Here is a 19769-nt window from a genome sequence, read left to right as displayed (position 1 = left end):
TGATGTGTGAGTTCATCTCACAGAATTAAGCCTTCCTTTTCATTCAGCAATTTGGAAACACTGCTTCCGTAGAATCTACTCAGGTATATTTGGGAGCACATTGAAGCTTATTGTGAAAAAGGAAACATCATCAGATAAAAACAGAAAAGAAGCTTTGTGAGAAACTGCTTTGTGATGTGTGCATTCATCACACAGAGGTAAACATTTCTTTGGAGTTTGCAGTTTGAAAAAACTGGTTTTTTCATTCTGCAAATATACTTTTGGGAGCTCATTGAGAACAATGGTGAAATACCAAATGTCCCGGGATAAAAACTAGAAGGAAGCTACTTGAGAAACTGCTTTGTGAAGTGTGCATTCATCTCACAGAGGCAAATCTCTCTTTCTATTCAATAATTTGGAAACACTGTTTTTGTAGAATCTGCAGAGGGATATTTGGGAGTGCATTGAGGGCTAGGGTGGAAAAGGAAACGTCTTCAGAAAAAAACTAGAGAGAAGCTTTCTGAGAAACTGCTTTAGGATGTGTGCTTTTATCTCACAGAGTAAAACGCTTACTTTGATTTGGCAGTTTGGAAGCACTCTTTGTGTCCATTCTGTGAATGGACATTTGGAGCTCATTGAGTCCAATGGTGAAAAAGGAAATATCCCTGGATAAATACAAGAAGGAATCTATCTGAGAAACCTCTTTGTGAAGTGTGCATTAATCTCAAAGGGTTTCAACTTTCTTTTCACTCAGCAGTGTGGAAACACTGTTTTTGTAGAATTTGCAAAGGGATATTTGGGAGTGCATTGAGATTTATTGTGAAAAAGGAAACATCTTCAGAACAAACAAGAAAGGAGCTTTCTGAGAAACTGCTTTTTGATGTGTGTATTCATCTCACAGAGTTAAAGCTTTCTTTAGATTCATCAGTTTGGAAAAGCTGATTTTGTCTATTCTGCCAAGGGACAGTGAGAGCTCACTGAGACCAATGGCAAAATAACCAACATCCGAGGAGAAAAACTAGAAGGAAGGTATTTGATAAGTCACTTTGTGAAGTGTGCATTCATTTCAGAGAGGGAAAACTTTCTTTTCATTCGGCAGTTTGGAAACACAGTTTCTGTAAAAACTGTGGAGTTATTTCAGTACATATTGAGGCTAATGAAGAAAAAGAAAACATTTTCGCATAAAAACAAGAAAGAAGCATTCTGAGAAACTGTTTTGTGATGTGTGCATTCATCTCACACAATTAAACCTTTCTTTGGACTCAGCAGTTTGGAAACTTTGTTTTTGTCCATTCTACAAATGGACATTTGGAGCTCAATGAGGCCAATGGTGAAAAGTGAACATCCCAGGATAAAAACTAGAAGGAAGGAATCTGAGAAACTGCTTTGTGATGTGTGCATTTGTTTCACAGAATTAAACCTTTCTTTTCATTTAGCAGTTTGGAAACACTGTTTTCATAGAATGTTCAGAGGGATATTAGCAAGTGCTTTGAGGCCTATGGTGAAAAGGGAAACCTGCAGATAAAAATTAGAAAGAAGCTTTCTCATAAACTGGTTTGTGATGTGTGTATTCACATACACACATTTCCTTTAATTAAGCAGTTTGGAAGCACTGTTTTGGTAGAATCTGTGAATGGACATTTGGGAACACATTGAGGCCATTGGCAAAAAAGAAAATATCCCAGGACGAAATCTAGCAGGAAATTATCTGAGAAACTGCTTTGCTATGTGTGCATTCAACTCACAGTATTAAATATTTCCTTAGCTTCAGTGCTTTTGAAACACTTTTTTTGTACATTCCGCGAATTGACGTTAGGAGATCATTGAGGCCAATGACGAAAAAGCGAATATCCCAGGATAAAAACTAGAAGGAAGACCTCTCAGAAATCACTTCATGATGTGTGCACTCACCACGCATACTTAAACCTTTCTTTTCATTCAGCAGATTGGAAACACTGCTTTTACAGGATCTACAAGGGGATATTTGGAAGCACATTGAGTCCTATAGTGAAAAAGGAAATATATTCAGGTAAAAACTAGAAAGAAGCTTTCTGAGATACTGCTTTGTGATGCGTGCATTAATCTTACAGAGTTAAACCTTTTTTGGGGTTCTGCAGTTTGGAAACACTGTTTTTGTCCATTCTGCAAATGGACATTTGGGAGTTCATTGAGGCCAATGATGAAAAAGTCAATATCCCACGATTAAAACTAGACAGAAGATCTATGAGAAACTATTTCTGCTGATAGACATTTGGGAGCTCATTGAGGTCAATGGTAAAAAGGCAAATACCCCTTGATAAAAACTAGAAGGAAGCTACCTGAGAAAGTGCTTTGTGATATGTGCATTCCTCTCACAGATTTAAATGTTTATTTTATTTCAGCAGATAGAAAACACTGTTTTTGTAGAATCTGCAAAGGGATATTTGTTAGCACATTAAGGCCTATGTTGAAAAAGGAAATATCTCTGATAAAAACTAGAAGGAATCTTTCTGAGAAATTAATTTGTGATGTTTGGATTCATCTCATAGAGTAAAACCATTCCTTGAATTCACAAGTTTGGAAATACTGCTTTTGTCCATTCTGTGAGTGGATATTTGGAAGCTCATTGAGGCCAGTGGCTAAAAAGTGAATGTCCCAGGATAAAAACTGAAAGGCAGCTGTCTGAGAAACCACTTTGTGACGTAAGCATTCATCTGATGGAGGTAAAACATTATTTTGATTCAGCAGCTTGAAAACACTGTGTTTATAGAATCTGCAAAGGGATATTTGGGAACATGTTGAGTCCTATATTGAAAAAGAAAACATCTTCAGATAAAAACTAGAAAGATGCTTTCTGAGAAACTGCATCGTGAAATGTGCATTCATTTCATGGAGTTTAAAATTTCTTTGGATTCAGTAGTTTAAAAACACATTTATTTTATTTTATTATTATTATACGTTAAGTTCTAGGGTACATGTGCATAACGTGCAGGTTTGTTACATATGTATACTTGTGCCATGTTGGTGTGCTGCACCCATCAACTCATTAGCACCCATCAACTCGTCATTTACATCAGGTAAAACTCCCAGTGCAATCCTTCCCCCCTCCACCCTCCCCATGATAGGCCCCGGTGTGTGACGTTCCCCTTCCCGAGTCCAAGTGATCTCACTGTTCAGTTCCCACCTATGAGTGAGAACATGCGGTGTTTGGTTTTCTGTTCTTGCGATAGTTTGCTAAGAATGATGGTTTCCAGCTGCATCCATGTCCCTACAAAGGACACGAACTCATCCTTTTTTATGGCTGCATAGTATTCCATGGTGTATATGGGCCACATTTTCTGAATCCAGTCTGTCACAGATGGACATTTGGGTTGACTCCAAGTCTTTGCTACTGTGAATAGCGCCACAATAAATATACGTGTGCATGTGTCTTTATAGCAGCATGATTTACAATCCTTTGAGTATATACCCAGTAATGGGATGACTGGGTTATATGGTACTTCTAGTTCTAGATCCTTGAGGAATTGCCATACTGTTTTCCATAATAGTTGAACTAGTTTACAATCCCACCAACAATGTAAAAGTGTTCCTATTTCTCCACATCCACTCCAACACCTATTGTTTCCTGACTTTTTAATGATCGTCATTCTAACTGGTGTGAGATGGTATCTCATTGTGGTTTTGATTTGCATTTCTCTGATGGCCAGTGATGATGAGACTTTTTTCATGTGTCTGTTGGCTGTATGAATGTCTTCTTTTGAGAAATGTCTGTTCATATCCTTTGCCCACTTTTTGATGAGGTTGTTTGTTTTTTCCTTGTAAATTTGTTTGAGTTCTTCGTAGGTTCTGGATATGAGCCCTTTGTCAGATGAATAGATTGCAAAAATTTTCTCCCATTCTATGGGTTGCCTGTTCACTCTGATGGTAGTTTCTTTAGCTGTGCAGAAGCTCTTTAGTTCAATTAGATCCCATGTATCACTTTTTGCTTTTGTTGCCATTGCTTTTGGTGTTTTAGACATGAAGTCCTTGCCCATGACTATGCCATGAATGATATTACCTAGATTTTCTTCTAGGGTTTTTATGGTATTAGGTCTAACATTTAAGACTCTAATCCATCTTGAATTAATTTTCGTAAAAGGAGTAAGGAAATGATCCAGTTTCAGCTTTCTACTTATGGCTAGCCAATTTTCCCAGCACCATTTATTAAATAGGGAATCCTTTCCCCATTTCTTGTTTTTCTCAGGTTTTGCAAAGATCAGATGGCTGTAAATGTGTGGTATTATTTCTGAGGACTCTGTTCTGTTCCATTGGTCTATATCTCTGTTTTGGTACCAGTACTGTGCTGTTTTGGTTACTGTAGCCTTGTAGTATAGTTTGAAGTCAGGTAGCGTGATGCCTCCAGCTTTGTTCTTTTGACTTAGGATTGTCTTGGCAATGCAGGCTCTTTTTTGGTTCCATATGAACTTTAAAGCCGTTTTTTTCAATTCTGTGAAGAAACTCATTGGTAGCTTGATGGGAATGGCATTGAATCTATAAATTACCTTGGGCAGTATGGCCATTTTCACAATATTGGTTCTTCCTATCCATGAGCATGGTATGGTCTACCATTTGTATGTGTCCTCTTTGATTTCACTGAGCAGTGGTTTGTAGTTCTCCTTGAAGAGGTCCTTTACATCCCTTGTAAGTTGGATTCCTAGGTATTTGATTCTCTTTGAAGCAATTGTGAATGGAAGTTCATTCATGATTTGGCTCTCTGTTTGACTGTTACTGGTGTATAAGAATGCTTGTGATTTTTGCACATTAATTTTGTATCCTGAGACTTTGCTGAAGTTGCTTATCAGCTTAAGGAGATTTTGGGCTGAGACAATGGGGTTTTCTAAATATACAATCATGTCATCTGCAAACAGGGACAATTTGACTTCTTCTTTTCCTAACTGAATATCCTTGATTTCTTTCTCTTGCCTGATTGCCTTAGCCAGAACTTTCAACACTATGTTGAATAGGACTGGTGAGAGAGGGCATCCCTGTTTTGTGCCAGTTTTCAAAGGGAATTTTTCCAGTTTTTGCCCATTCAGTATGATATTGGCTGTGGGTTTGTCATAAATAGCTCTTATTATTTTGAGGTACGTTCCATCAATACCGAATTTATTGAGCGTTTTTAGCATGAAGGGCGGTTGAATTTTGTCAAAGGCCTTTTCTGCATCTATTGAGATAATCACGTGGTTCTTGTCTTTGGTTCTGTTTATATGCTGGATTACGTTTATTGATTTGCATATGTTGAACCAGTCTTGCATGCCAGGGATGAAGCCTAATTGATCATGGTGGATAAGCTTTTTGATGTGCTGTGGGATACAGCTTGCCAGTACTTTATTGAGGATTTTGCATCGATGTTCATCAGGGATATTAGTCTAAAATTATCTTTTTTTTTTTTGTTGTGTCTCTGCCAGGCTTTGGTATCAAGATGATGTTGGCCTCATAAAATGAGTCAGGGAGGATTCCCTCTTTTTCTATTGATTGGAATAGTTTCAGAAGGAATGGTACCAGCTGCTCCTTGTACCTCTGGTAGAATTCAGCTGTGAATCCATCTGGTCCTGGACTTTTTTGGTTGGTAGGCTATTAATTATTGCCTCAATTTCAGAACCTGCTTTTGGTCTATTCAGAGATTCAGCTTCTTCCTGGTTTAGTCTTGGGAGAGTGTAAGTGTCCAGGAAATTATTCATTTCTTCTAGATTTTCTAGTTGATTTGCAGAGAGGTGTTTATAGTATTCTCTGATGGTAGTTTGTATTTCTGTGGGGTCGGTGGTGATATCCTCTTTATCATTTTTTATTGCGTCTATTTTATTCTTCTCTCTTTTTTTCTTTATTAGTCTTGCCAGTGGTCTATCAATTTTGTTGATGTTTTCGAAAAACCAACTCCTGGATTCATTGATTTTTTGGAGGGCTTTTTGTATCTCTACCTCCTTCAGTTCTGCTCTGATCTTAGTTATTTCTTGCCTTCTGCTAGCTTTTGAATGTGTTTCCTCTTGCTTCTCTGGTTCTTTTAATTGTGATGTTAGCATAGCAATTTTAGATCTTTCCTGCTTTCTCTTGTGGGCATTTAGTGCTATAAATTTCCCTCTACACACTGCTTTAAATGTGCCTCAGAGATTCTGGTATGTTGTATCTTTGTTCTCATTGGTTTCAAAGAACATCTTTATTTCTGCTTTCATTTCGTTATGTACCCAGTAGTCATTCAGGAGCAGGTTTTTCAGTTTCCATGTAGCTGAGCGGTTTTGATTGAGTTTCTTAGTCCTGAGTTCTAGTTTGATTGCACTGTGGTCCTAGAGACAGTTTGTTATAATTTCTGTTCTTGTACATTTGCTGAGGAGTGCTTTACTTCCAATTATATGGTCAATTTTCGAATAAATGTGATGTGGTGCTGAGAAGAATGTGTATTCTGTTGATTTGGGGTGGAGAGTTCTGTAGATGTCTATTAGGTCTGCTTGCTGCAGAGACGAGCTCCATTCCTGGATATCTTTGTTGGCTTTCTGTCTCTTTGATCTGTCTAATGTTGACAGTGGAGTGTTGAAGTCTCCCATTATTATTGTATGGGAGTCTAAGTCTCTTTGTAAGTGTCTCAGGACTTGCTTTATGAATCTGGGTGCTCCTGTATTGGGTGCATATATATTTAGGAGAGTTAGCTCTTCCTGTTGAATTGATCCCTTTACCATTATGTAATGGCCTTCTTTGTCTCTTTTGATCTTTGATGGTTTAAAGTCTGTTTTATCAGAGACTAGTATTGCAACCCCTGCTTTTTTTGTTCTCCATTTGCTTGGTAGATCTTCCTCCATCCCTTCATTTTGAGCCTATGTATGTCTCTGCTGTGAGATGGGTCTCCTGAATACAGCAGACTGATGGGTCTTGACTCTTTATCCAGTATGCCAGTCTGTGTCTTTTAGTTGGAGCATTTAGTCCATTTACATTTAAGGTTAATATTATTATGTGTGAACTTGGTCCTGCCATTATGATATTAACTGGTGATTTTACTCATTAGATGATGCAGTTTCTTCCTAGCCTCCCTGGTCTTTACATTTTGGCATGTTTTTGCAATGGCTGGTACCGGTTGTTCCTTTGCATGTTTAGGGCTTCCTTCAGGGTCTCTTGTAAGGCAGGCCTGGTGGTGACAAAATCTCTAAGCATTTGCTTATATGTGAAGAATTTTATTTCTCCTTCACTTATTAAACTTAATTTGGCTGGATATGAAATTTTGGGTTTAAAATTCATTTCTTTAAGAATGCTGAATATTGTCCCCCACTCTCTTCTGGCTTGTAGAGTTTCTGCTGAGAGATCTGCTGTCAGTCTGATGGGCTTCCCTTTGTGAGTAACCCGACCTTTCTCTCTGGCTGCCCTTAAGATTTTTTCCTTCATTTCAACTTTGGTGAATCTGGCAATTATGTGTCTTGGAGTAACTCTTCTGGAGGTGTATCTTTGTGGCATGGCATTCTCTGTATTTCCTGAATTTGAATGTTGGCCTGCCCTACTAGGTTGGGGAAGTTCTCCTGGATGATATCCTGAAGAGTGTTTTCCAACTTGGTTCCATTTTCCCCCTCACTTTCAGGCACCCCAATCAGACGTAGATTTGGTCTTTTTACATAATCCCATACTTCTTGCAGGCTTTGTTCATTTCTTTTTCTTCTTTTCTCTTTAGGTTTCTCTTCTCACTTCATTTCATTCATTTGATCCTCAATCGCTGATACTCTTTCTTCCAGTTGATCGAGTTGGTTACTGAAGCTTGTGCATTTGTTATGTGTTTCTCGTGTCATGATTTTCATCTCTGTCATTTTGTTTATTGCCTTCTCTGCATTAAGTATTCTAGTTATCAATTCTTCCACTCTTTTTTCAAGATTTTTAGTTTCTTTGCGCTGGGTACGTAATTCCTCCTTCAGCTCTGAGAAGTTTGATGGACTGAAGCCTTCTTCTCTCATCTCATCAAAGTCATTCTCCATCCAGCTTTGATCCATTGCTGACGATGAGCTGTGTTCCTTTGGAGGTGGAGATGTGCTCTTATTCTTTGAATTTCCTGCTTTTCTGCCCTGCTTTTCCCCCATCTTTGTGGTTTTATCTGCCTCTGGTCGTTGATGATGGTGTTGTACTGATGGGGTTTTGGTGTGGGTATCCTTCCTGTTTGTTAGTTTTCCTTCTAACAGTCAGGAACCTCAGCTGTAGGTCTGTTGGAGATTGCTTGAGGTCCACTCCAGACCCTGTTTGCCTGGGTGTCTGCAGCAGAGGCTGCCTAAGGTATAATGTTGCTGAACAGGGAATGTTCCTGTCTGATTCTTGCTTTGGAAGCTTCCTCTCAGGGTTGTACTTCACCGTGTGAGGTGTGGGGTGTTGGTCTGCCCCTAGTGGGGGATGTCTCCCAGTTAGGCTACACAGGGGTCAGGGACCCACTTGAGCAAGCAGTCTGTCCGTTCTCAGATCTCAACCTCCATGTTGGGAGATCCATTGCTCTGTTCAAAGCTGTCAGACAGAGTCGTTTGCATCTGCAGAGGTTTCTGCTGCTTTTTTCTTTTATTGTTGTTGTTGTTGTTGTTGTTTATCTGTGCCCTGTCCCCAGAGGTGGAGTCTACAGAGACAGGCAGGCCTCCTTGAGCTGCTGTGAGCTCCACCCAGTTCGAGCTTCCCTGCGGCTTTATTTACCTACTTAAGCCTCAGAAATGGCGGGCGCCCCTCCCCCTGCTTTGCTGCTGTCTTGCTGTTAGATTGCAGACTGCTGTGCTAGCAATGAGGAAGGCTCTGTGGGTGTGGGACCCTCCCAGCCAGGTGTGGGATATAATCTCCTGATGTGCCCGTTTGCTAAGACCCTTGGTAGAGCACAGTATTGGGGTGGGAGTTACCCGATTTTCCAGGTGTTGTGTGACTCAGTTCCCCTGGCTAGGAAAAGGGATTCCCTTCCCCCTTGCACTTCCCAGGTGAGGCAATGCCTCACCCTGCTTCAGCTCTTGCTGGTCGGGCTGCAGCAGCTGACCAGCACCTATTGTCCGGCACTCCCTTGTGAGATATACCCAGTACCTCAGTTGAAAATGCAGAAATCACCTTTCTTCTGTGTCGCTCACGTTGGGAGCTGGAGACTGGAGCTATTCCTATTCCTAAAAACACATTTTTGCCTATTCTGTGAATGGACATTTGGGAGCTCATTCAGGCCAATGGTGAAAAAAGCGAATATCCCATGATAAAAACTAGAAGAAAGACATCTGAGAAACTACTTTGATGATGTAGGCATTGATCTCACAAAGTTAAACCTTTATTTAAATTTAGCAAGTTGGAAACACTGCTTTTGTAGTATCTGTGAAGGGATATTTGAGAGAGCATTGAGGCCTATGGTGAAAAAGGAAATACCATCAGATAAAAACTAGAAGTTTGAAAATACTATTTTTGTCCATTCTGAAAATGGACAATTGGGAACTCTTGGAGTCCAATGATGAAAAGTGAATGTCCCAGGATAAAAACTAGGAGCAAGCTATCTGTGAAACCTATGTGTGATATCTGCATTCATCTCTCAGATATAAATCTTTCTTTTCATTCAGCAGTTTGGAAACACTGTTTTCATAGAATCTGTGAGGGGATATCTGGGAGCACATTGAGACCTATGGTGAAATAGGAAACATCTTCAGATATAAGAAAGAAGCTTTCTGAGAAACTGCTTTGTGATGTGTGCGTTCATTTCAGTTAAAGTTTTCTTTGGATTCTGCAGTTTGGAAACACTGCTTTTATCCATTCTGGAATGGACATCTCAGAGATCATTGAGGCCAAAGGCAAAAAGTGAATATCCCAGGATATAAACTAGAAGGAAGCTATCTGAGTACTGCTTGGTGATGTGTGCATACATTTCACAGAGTTAAACATTTCTTTTCATTCAGTAGTTTGTGAAAACTCTTTTTGTAGAAATAGGATATTTGGGAGTCCATTGAGGTGCACAAGGAAAACACCTTCAGATAAAAATTAGACATTTTGGAGCTCATTGAGGCCACTGGTGAGAGAGAGAATATCGCAGTATATAAATTAGAAGTAAGCTATCTGAGAAACTGCTTTGTGTTTTATTCATTTGTTTCACAGACGTAAATCTTCATTTTCATTCAGCAGTTTGTAATCATTGTTTTTGTACAATGTATGAAGGGATATTTGGGAGTGCATGAAGGTCTGTGTAGAAAAAGGAAATCACATCATATAAAAACAAGAAGGAAGCATTCTGAGAATCTGCTTTGTGATGTGTTCATTCACCTCACAGAGTTAAAACTGTCTTTGGATTCAGCAGTTTGGAAACACTGTTTCTGTCCATTCTACAAAAGGAAATTTGGGAGCTCATTGACACCAATGGCAAAAACAGAACATCCCAGGATAAAAACTAGAAGGAAGTTTTCTGAGAATTCCCTTTGTGCTGTGTGCATTCATTTCACAGAGTTAAACCTTTATTTGGATTCAGCAGTTTGTAAACAGTGTTTTTGCCCATTCTGCAAATGGACATTTGGGAGCTCAATGAGGCCAATGGTGAAAAAGTGAATAGCCCAAGATAAAAACTAGAAGCAAGATTTTTGATAATCCGCTTTGTGATGTGTGCATTCAATTTGCAAAGGTAAACATTTCTTTTCATGCAGCAGTTTGGGAACATTGTTTCTGGAGAATCTCCAAAGGGATATTTGGCAGTGCATTGAGGCCTATGGTGTAAAAGAAAACGTCTTCAGATAAAAAATAGAAAGAAGCTTTTTGATAAACTGCTTTGTGATGTGTGCATTCATCTCACATATTCAAAGCTTACTTTTGATTCAGCAATTTGGAAACACTGTTTTGTGAACTCTGCGAATGGACATTTCTGAGCTCATTGAGGTCAATGGTGAAAAATCTAATATCCCAGGATAAAAAATAGAAGGAAGCTATCTGAGAAACTGCTTTGTGATGTGTGCATTCATCTCACAGAGTTAAAACTTTATTTTCATTCAGCAATGTGGAACACTGTTTTTGTAGAATCTGTGAAGTGATATTTAGGATCACCTTGAGAACTGTGCTGAAAAAGGAAACCCCTTCATATCAAAAGTATAGAAAGAAGCTTTCTGAGAAAGTACTTTGTGATGTGTGCTTTCATCTCACTGAGACAGACCTTTCCTTGGATTCTGCGAATGGACATTTGGGACCTCGTTGAGGCCAATGGCAATAAAAGCGAATATCCCTTGATTAAAAACTAAAAGCAAGTTATCTTAGAGACTACTTTGTGGTTTGTGCACTCATCTCACAGAGTTTAACATTTTATTCCTCCAGCAGTTTGGAGACTCTGTGGTTTTAGGACCTTTGAAGGGATATTTGGGAGCACATTCAAGACTATGGTGAAAAAGAAAATATTTTCAAATAAAAACTAGAAAGAAACTTTCTGAGAGACTGCTTAATGATGTTTGCATTCATTTCACAGAGTTAAACATTTCTTTCAATTCAACAGTTTGGAAACACTATTTTTGTCCATTCTGCAAATGGACATTTGGGAGCTCATTGAGACCCATGGCAAAAAAGAAGGAAGCTACCTGAGAAACCCCTTTGTGATTTGTGCATTCTCTTCACAGAGTTAAACATTATTTTTCACTCAGTAGTTTGGAAACGCTGTGTTTGTAGAATCTCCAAAGGGATATTTTGGTGTGCATGGAGGCCTATGATCAAAACGGAAACACCTTCAGATAGAAACTATAAACAGGTTTTCTGAGAAACTGCTTTGGATTTGTGCATTCAGCTCACAAAGTTAAAACTTCCTTTAGATTCAGCAGTTGGGAAACACTGTTTTCGTCCATTACATGAATGGATATTTCGTAGCTCATTGAGGACAATGGTGAAAAAGAGAATATTCCAGCATAAAAACTTGAAAGAAGGTATCTGAGAAACCATTTTTGATGTGATTATTCATCTTGGAGAGATAAACATTTCTTTTCATTCAACAGTTTGAAAATACTGTGTTTTTACAATCTGTGAAGGGATATTTGGGAGCACATTGAAGCCTATGGTGAAAAGGGAAACATCTTTCCCTTTTCTCAGCAACTGAGAAACTGTTTTGTGATGTCTGCATTGATCTCCCAGAGTTAAACCTTACTTTGATTTAGCAGTTTGTAAACACTGTTTTTGTCCATTCTGCAAATGGACATTTGGGAGATCATTGAGGCCGAAGGTGGAAAAGTGAATATCCCTAGATAAAAACTAGAAGGAAGCTACCTGAGAAACCACATTGAGATGTGTGCACTCAACTTGCAAAGGTCAACACTTTATTCATTCAGCAGCTTGAACAGACTGTTTTTGTAGAATTTGTGAAGAGATGTTTGGAAGCACCTTCAGTCTTGCAGTGAAAAAGGAAACATCTTCAGATAAAAACTAGAAAGAAGATTTCTGAGAAACTGCTTTGGGATGCGTGCTTTCATCTCACCGAGTTAAACCTTTGCTTGGATTCAGCTGTTTGGAAACACTGTTTTTGCCCTTCTGTGAATGCATGTTTGTGAGCTCATTGAAGTCAATGGTGAGAAAGTGAATATCCCAGGATAAAAACAAGAAGGAAGCTATATGAGAAACTGCTTTGTAATGTGTGCATTAATCTCACAGAGTTAAACCTTTATTTTCATTCAGCAGTTTGGAAACACTGTTTTTGTAGAATTTGCGAAGAGATGTTTGGGAGCGCACTGATGAAACCAGAAACATCTTCAGATAAAAACTAGAAGGGGAGAGGGGGCGCCCAAGAAGGCCAAATAGGAGCAGTTCCAGCCTCCAGTTTCCAGCATGAGTGACACAGAATACGGGTGATTTCTGCATTTTCGTCTGAGATACTGGGTCCATCTCACTGGGGAGTGTTGGACAGTTGGTGCTGGTCCGTGGGTGCAGCACAACCAGTAAGAGCTGAAGCAGGGTGAGGCATTGCCTCACCTGGGAAGTGCAAGGGGAAAGGGAATTCCTTTTCCTAGCCAAGGGAAACAAGACACACAACACCTGGAAAATTGGGTAAATCCCACCCTAAAACTTTTGCGCTTTACCAAAAGTCTTCACAAACGGCACACCAGGAGATTATATGCCACGCCTGGCCTGGAGGGTACCACGCCCACGGAGCCTCCCTAATTGCTAACACAGCAGTCTGAGATCTAAGTGCAAGGCGGCAGCGATGCTGGGGGAGGGGTGACTGCCATTGCTGAGGTTTCAGAAGCTAAACAAATCCTCCTGGAAGCTCGAAATGGGTGGAGCCCACTGCAACTCAAGGAGTCCTGTCTGCCTCTGTAGACTCCACCACTGGGGACAGAGCATAACTACACAAAATGCAGCAGAAAACTCTGCAGATGTAAATGTCCCTGTCTGACAGCTTTGAAGAGAGCAGTGGTTCTCCCAGCACTGAGGTTGAGATGTAAGAATGGACAGACTGTCTCCTCAAGTGGGTCCCTGACCCCTGAGTTGCCTAACTGGGAGACATCCCCCACTAGGTGCAGACTGACACCTCACACCTCACATGGCTGGGTACACCTCTGAGACGAAGCTTCCAGAGCAAGAATCAGACAGCAACAGTCGCTGTTGAGCAATATTCTATCTTATGCAGCCTCCACTGCCGATACCCAGGAAAACAGGGTCTGGAGTGGACCTCAAGCAAACCCCAACAGATCTGCAGGTGAGGGTCCTGACTGTTAGAAGGAAAACTAACAAACAGAAAGGACACCCACACCAAAACCCCATCAGTACGTCACCATTATCAAAGACTAAAGGCAGAGAAAGCCACAAAGATGGGGAAAAAGCAGTGCAGAAAAGCTGGAAATTCAAAAAATCAGAGCACATCTCCCCTTCCAAAGGAAGGCAGCTCATTGCCAGCAATGGAACAAAGCTGGATGGAGAATGACTTTGACGAGATGAGAGAAGAAGGCTTCAGTCAATCAAACTTCTCAGAGCTAAAGGAGGTACTATGTAACCAGCACAAATAAACTAAAAACCTTGAAGAAAGAATGGAAGAATGGATAACTAGAATAACCAATGCAGAGAAAGTCATAAGAGAGCTGATAGAGATGAAAACTATGACACGAGAACTACGTGACAAACGTACAAGCTTCAGTAATTACTCGAACAACCAGAAGAAAGAGTATCAGTGATTGAAGAGCAAATGAATGAAATGAAGTGAGAAGAGAAGTTTAGAGAAAAAAGAGGAAACAGAAATAAACAAAGCCTCCAAGAAATATGGGATTATGTGAAAAGATCAAATCTATGTCTGATTGGTGTGCCTGAAAGTCACGGGGAGAGTGGAATCAAGTTGGAAAACACTGCAGGATATAAGCCAGGAGAACTTCCCCAAACTAGTAAGGCAGGCCAACATTCAAATTCAGGAAATACAGAGAACACCACAAAGGTGCTCCTTGAGAAGGGAAACTCCAAGACACATAATTGTCAGATTCACCAAAGTTGAAATGAAGGAAAAAATGTTAAGGGCAGTCAGAGAGAAAGGTCGGGTTACCCAAAAAGGAAGCCCATCAGACTAACAGCAGATATCTCAGCAGAAATTCTACAAGTCAGAAGAGAGTGGGGGCGAATATTCCACATTCTTTAAGAAAAGAATTTTCACCCCAGAATTACATATCCAGCCAAACTAAGTTTCATAAGCTAAGGAGAAATAAAATCCTTTACAGACAAGCAAATGCTTAGAGATTTTGTCACCACCAGGCCTGCCCTATGAGAGATCCTGAAGGAAGCACTAAACATGGAAAGGAAGAACTGGTACAAGCCATTGCAAAAACATGCCAAAATGTAAAGTTCATTGATGCTAGGAAGAAGCCGCATCAACTAATGAACATAGTAGCCAGTTAATATCATAGTGACAGGATCAAGTTCACACATAACAATATTAACCTTAAATGTAAATGGACTAAATGGTCCAATTAAAATACACAGACTGGAAAATTGGATAAAGAGTCAAGACAATCGATTATTTTGCTGCATTCAAGAGACCCATCTCACATGTAGAGACACACATAGGCTCAAAATAAAGGGATGTAGGAAGATCTACCAGGCAAATGGAAAACAAAAAAAGGCAAGGGCTGCAATCCTAGTCTCTAATAAAACAGACTTTAAACCAACAAAGATCAAAAGAGACAAAGGCCATTACATAATGGTAAAAGGATTAATTCAACAAGAAGAGCTAACTATCCTAAATATATATGCACCCAATACAGGAGTACCCAAATTCATAAAGCAAGTCCTTAGAGACTTATAGAGACTTACAATTATTGCATGGGAACGCAATAATATAAGGAGATATTAACACTCCACAGTCAACATTAGACAGATCAATGAGACAGAAAATTAACAATGATATCCAGGAATTGAACTCAACTCTGCACCAAGTGAACCTAATAGACATCTACAGAACTCTCCACTCCAAATCAACAGAATATACATTCTTCTCAGCACCACATCACACTTATTCCAAAACTGATCACATAGTTGGAAGTAAAGCACTCCTCAGCAAATGTCAAAGAACAGAATTTATAACAAACAGTCTCTCTCAGACCACAGTGCAATCAAACTAGAACTCAGGACTAAGAAACCCAATCAAAACCGCTCAGCTACATGGAAACTGAACAACCTACTCCAATACCTCTATACAAATAAACCACAAAACCTAGAAGAAATGAATAAATTCCTGGACACATACAGTCTCCCAAGACTAAACCAGGGAGAAGTTGAATCACTGAGTAGACCAATAGCAGGTTATGAAAATGAGGCAATAATTAATAGCCTACCAACCAAAAAGAGTCCAGGACCAGACAGATTCACAGCCAAATTCTACCAGAGGTACAAAGAGGAGCTGGTACCACCCCTTCTGAAACTCTTCCAGTCAATAGAAAAGAGAGAATCCTCCCTAACTCATTTTATGAGGCCAACATCATCTTGATACCAAAGCCTGACAGAGACACAACAAAAAAAGAAAATTTTAGACTAATATCCCTGATGAACATCAATGCAAAACTCCTCAATAAAATACTGGCAAACGGAATCCACCAGCACATCAAAAAGCTTATCCACCATGATCAAGTGGGCTATATCCCTGGGATAAAAGGCTGGTTTAACATATGCAAATCAATAAATGTAATCCAGCATATAAACAGAACCAAAGATAAAAACCACATGATTATCTCAATACATGCAGAAAAGGTCTTTGACACAATTCAACAGCCCTTCATGCTAACAATTCTCAGTAAATTTGGTATTGATGGAATGTATCTCAAAATATAAGAGATATTTATGACAAACCGACAGCCAATATCATACTGAATGGGCAAAAACTGGAAGCATTCTCTTTGAAAACTGACACAAGACAGAGATGCCCTCTCTCACCACTCCTATTCAACATAGTGTTGGAAGTTCTGGCTAGGGCAATCAGGCAATAGAAAGAAATCAAGGGTATTCAGTTAGGAAAAGAAGAAGTCAATTTGCCCCTGTTTGCAGATGACATGATTGTGTATTTACAAAATCCCATCATCTCAGCCCAAAATATTCTTAAGCTGATGAGCAAATTCAGCAAACTTTCAGGATACAAAATCAACGTTCAAAAATCACAAACATTCTTATGCACCAATAACAGACAAACAGAGAGCCAAATCATGAATGATATCCCATTCACAACTGCTTCAAAGATAATAAAATACTTAGGAATCCAACTTACAAGGGATGTGAAGTAACTCTTCAAGGAGAACTACAAACCACTGCTCAGTGAAATAAAAGAAGACACAAACAATTGGAAGAACAATCCATGCTCATGGATAGGAAGAATAAATATAGTGAAAAGGGCCATACTGGCCAAGGTAATTTACAGATTCAATGACATCTCCATCAAGCTACCAATGACTCTCTACACATAATTGGATAAATCTGCTTTAAAGTTCATATGGAACCAAAAAAGAGCCCGCATTGCCAAGACAATCCTAAGTCAAAAGAACAAAGCTGGAGGCATCAAGCTACCTGACTTCAAACTATACTACAAGGCTATAGTAAGCAAAACAACATGGTACTGGTACTAAAACAGGGTTATAGACCAATGGAACAGAACAGAGCCCTCAGAAATAATAGCACACATCTACAGCCACCTGATCTTTGACAAACCTGACAAAAGCAAGAAATGGGGAAAGAATTCCCTACCTGATAAATGTTGCTGAGAAAATGGCTAGCCATAAGTAGAAAGTTGAAACTGGATCCTTTCCTTACTCCTTATACAAAAATTAATTCAGGATTGATTAGAGACTTAATCGTTAGACCTAAAACCATAAAAATCCTAGAAGAAAACCTAGGTGATATCATTCAGGACATAGGCATGGGCAAGGACTTCATGTCTAAAACACCAAAAGCAACAGCAACAAAAGCCAAAATTGACAAATGGGATCTCATTAAACTAAAGAGCTTCTGCACAACAAAAGAATCTATCATCAGAGTGAACAGGCAACCTACAGAATGGGAAAAAAAATTTGCAATCTACTCATCTGACAAAGGGTTGATATCGAGACCCTACAAATAACTCAAAACAAATTTACAAGATAAAAACGAACAACCCCATCAAAAACTGGGCAAAGTATATGAACAGACACTTCTCAAAAGAAGACATTTATACAGTCAGCAGACACATGAGAAAATGCTCATCATCACTCGCCATCAGAGAAATGCAATCCAAAACCACAATGAGATACCATCTAATACCAGTTAGAATGGCAATAATTAAAAAGTCAGGAAACAACAGGTGCTGGAGAGGATGTGGAGAACTAGGAACACTTTTACACTGCTGGTGGGACTGTGAACTAGTTCAACCATTGTGGAAAAGAGTGTGGCAATTCCTCAAGGATCTAGAACTGGAAATATCATACGACCCAGCCATCCCATTACTGGGGATATATCCAAAGGATAATAAATAATGCTGCTATAAAGACACATGCATACGTATGTCTATTGCGGCACTATTCACAATAACAAAGACTTGGAATCAACCCAAATGTCCATCAATGACAGACTGGGTTAAGAAAATGTGGCACATATACACCATGGAATACTATGCAGCCATAAAAAGGATGAGTTCCAGTCCTATGTAGGGACATGGATGCAACTGGAAACCATCATTCTCTGCAAACTATTGCAAGAACAGAAAATCAAACACAACATGTTCTCACTCGTATGTGGGAATTGAACAAAAAGATCACTTGGACACAGGAAGGGGAACATCACACACTGGGGCCTACTGTGGGCAGGGGGGAGGGTGTAGGGATAGCATTAGGAGATATACCTAATGTAAATGACGAGTTAATGGGTGCAGCACACCAACATGGCACATGTATACATATGTAACAAAGCTGCACATTTTGCACATGTAACCTAGAACTTAAAGTATATATATATAAAAAAAACTAGAAGGAAGATTCTTGAGCAACTGCTTTGTGATGTGTGCATTCATCTCAGAGAGTTTTACCATTCATTGGATTCAGCAGTTTGGAAACACGGTTTTTGTACATTCTATGAATGGGTATTTGGGAGCTCATTGAAGCCAATGGCGAAAAAGTGAGCATCTCATGATAAAAACTAGAGGGAGGTGATCTGAGAAACTGCTTTGTGATGTGTGCATTCCTGTCACTGAGTGAAACCTTCCCTTTCATCCAGCAGTTTGGAAACACTGGTTCTGTAGAATTTGCAAACGGCTATTTGGGAGTACATTGAGGCTTATGGTGAAAAAGGAAACATCTTCACATAAAAACTAGAAAGAAGCCTTCTGAGAAATTGCTTTGGGATGTATGTATACATCTCTCAGAGTCAAAACTTTCTTTGGATTTAGCAGTTTGGAAACCCTGTTTTTGTCCATTCTGTGAATACACTTTGCAGCTCATTGATCCCAATGGAGAAAAAGCAAATATCCCAGGTTAAAAACAAGAAGGAAGCTATCTGTGAAACAGCTTTATGATGGGTGCATTCATCTTGCATACTGAAATTTTTCTTTTCATTCAGCTGTTTGGAAATCCTGTCTTTGAAGTATCTGCAAAGGGATATTTGGGGGCACATTGAGGCCTATGGTGAAAAATGTGACATTTCATGTAAAACAAGAAAGAAGCTTTCTGACAAACTGGTTTGTGATGTATTCATTCATCTCACAGACACAAAGCTTTCTTTGTATTCTGCAGTTTGGAAACACAGTTTCTGTAGATTCTGCAAAGGGATATTTAGGAGCACATTGAGGCCTATGGTGGAAAAGGGAAAAACTTCAGATAAAAACAAGGAAGATCATTCTGAAAAAATACTTTGTGATGTGTGCCTTCATCTCACATAATTAAAGTGTTCTTTGGATTCAGCATGTTGGAAACACTGATTTTGTCCATTCTACGAATGGACATTTGTGAACTTATAGAGGCCAATGGCAAAAAAGTGAAATCCCAGGAAGAAAACTAGAAGGAAACTATGGGAGAAACTACTTTGTGATGTGTGCACTCATCTCGCAGATTTAAATCTTTCTTTCATTCAGCAGTTTGGAAACACTGTTTTTGTGGAATCTTCGAAGGGATTCCTGTGAGGGCATTGAGGCTTATGGAGAAAAAGGAAATATCTTCAGAGAAAAACTAGAAAGAAGCTTTAGAAGAATCTGCTTTGTGATGTGTACATTCATCTCATAGAGCTAAGGTTTTCTCTTGATTGAGAGGTTGGAAAGACAGCTTTTTGGAGAATCTGTGAAGGGATATTTGGGAGCACATTTTGGACTACAGTTAAAAAGGAAACATCTTCAGATAAAAAATAGAAACTCTCTAAGAAACTGCTTTGTG

General features: G+C 39.3%; 1 long non-coding RNA gene across 1 annotated transcript; it reads left to right on the top strand.

Annotated features, from left to right (window-relative positions):
- Positions 1–828: 828 nt before the first annotated feature.
- LOC117083472 lies at positions 829–1307 on the top strand. The gene is made up of 2 exons (XR_004437097.1): positions 829–906; positions 1249–1307. It is a non-coding gene; the product is annotated as an uncharacterized LOC117083472 (long non-coding RNA).
- Positions 1308–19769: the final 18462 nt, after the last annotated feature.

This window comes from Trachypithecus francoisi, unplaced genomic scaffold (genome assembly GCF_009764315.1).
Source record: "Trachypithecus francoisi isolate TF-2019V2 unplaced genomic scaffold, Tfra_2.0 Contig00360, whole genome shotgun sequence".
Classification (NCBI taxonomy): Eukaryota; Metazoa; Chordata; class Mammalia; order Primates; family Cercopithecidae; genus Trachypithecus; species Trachypithecus francoisi.
Note: the sequence above shows the minus strand (reverse complement) of the source record. Positions and strands in the feature narration are given on the sequence as shown.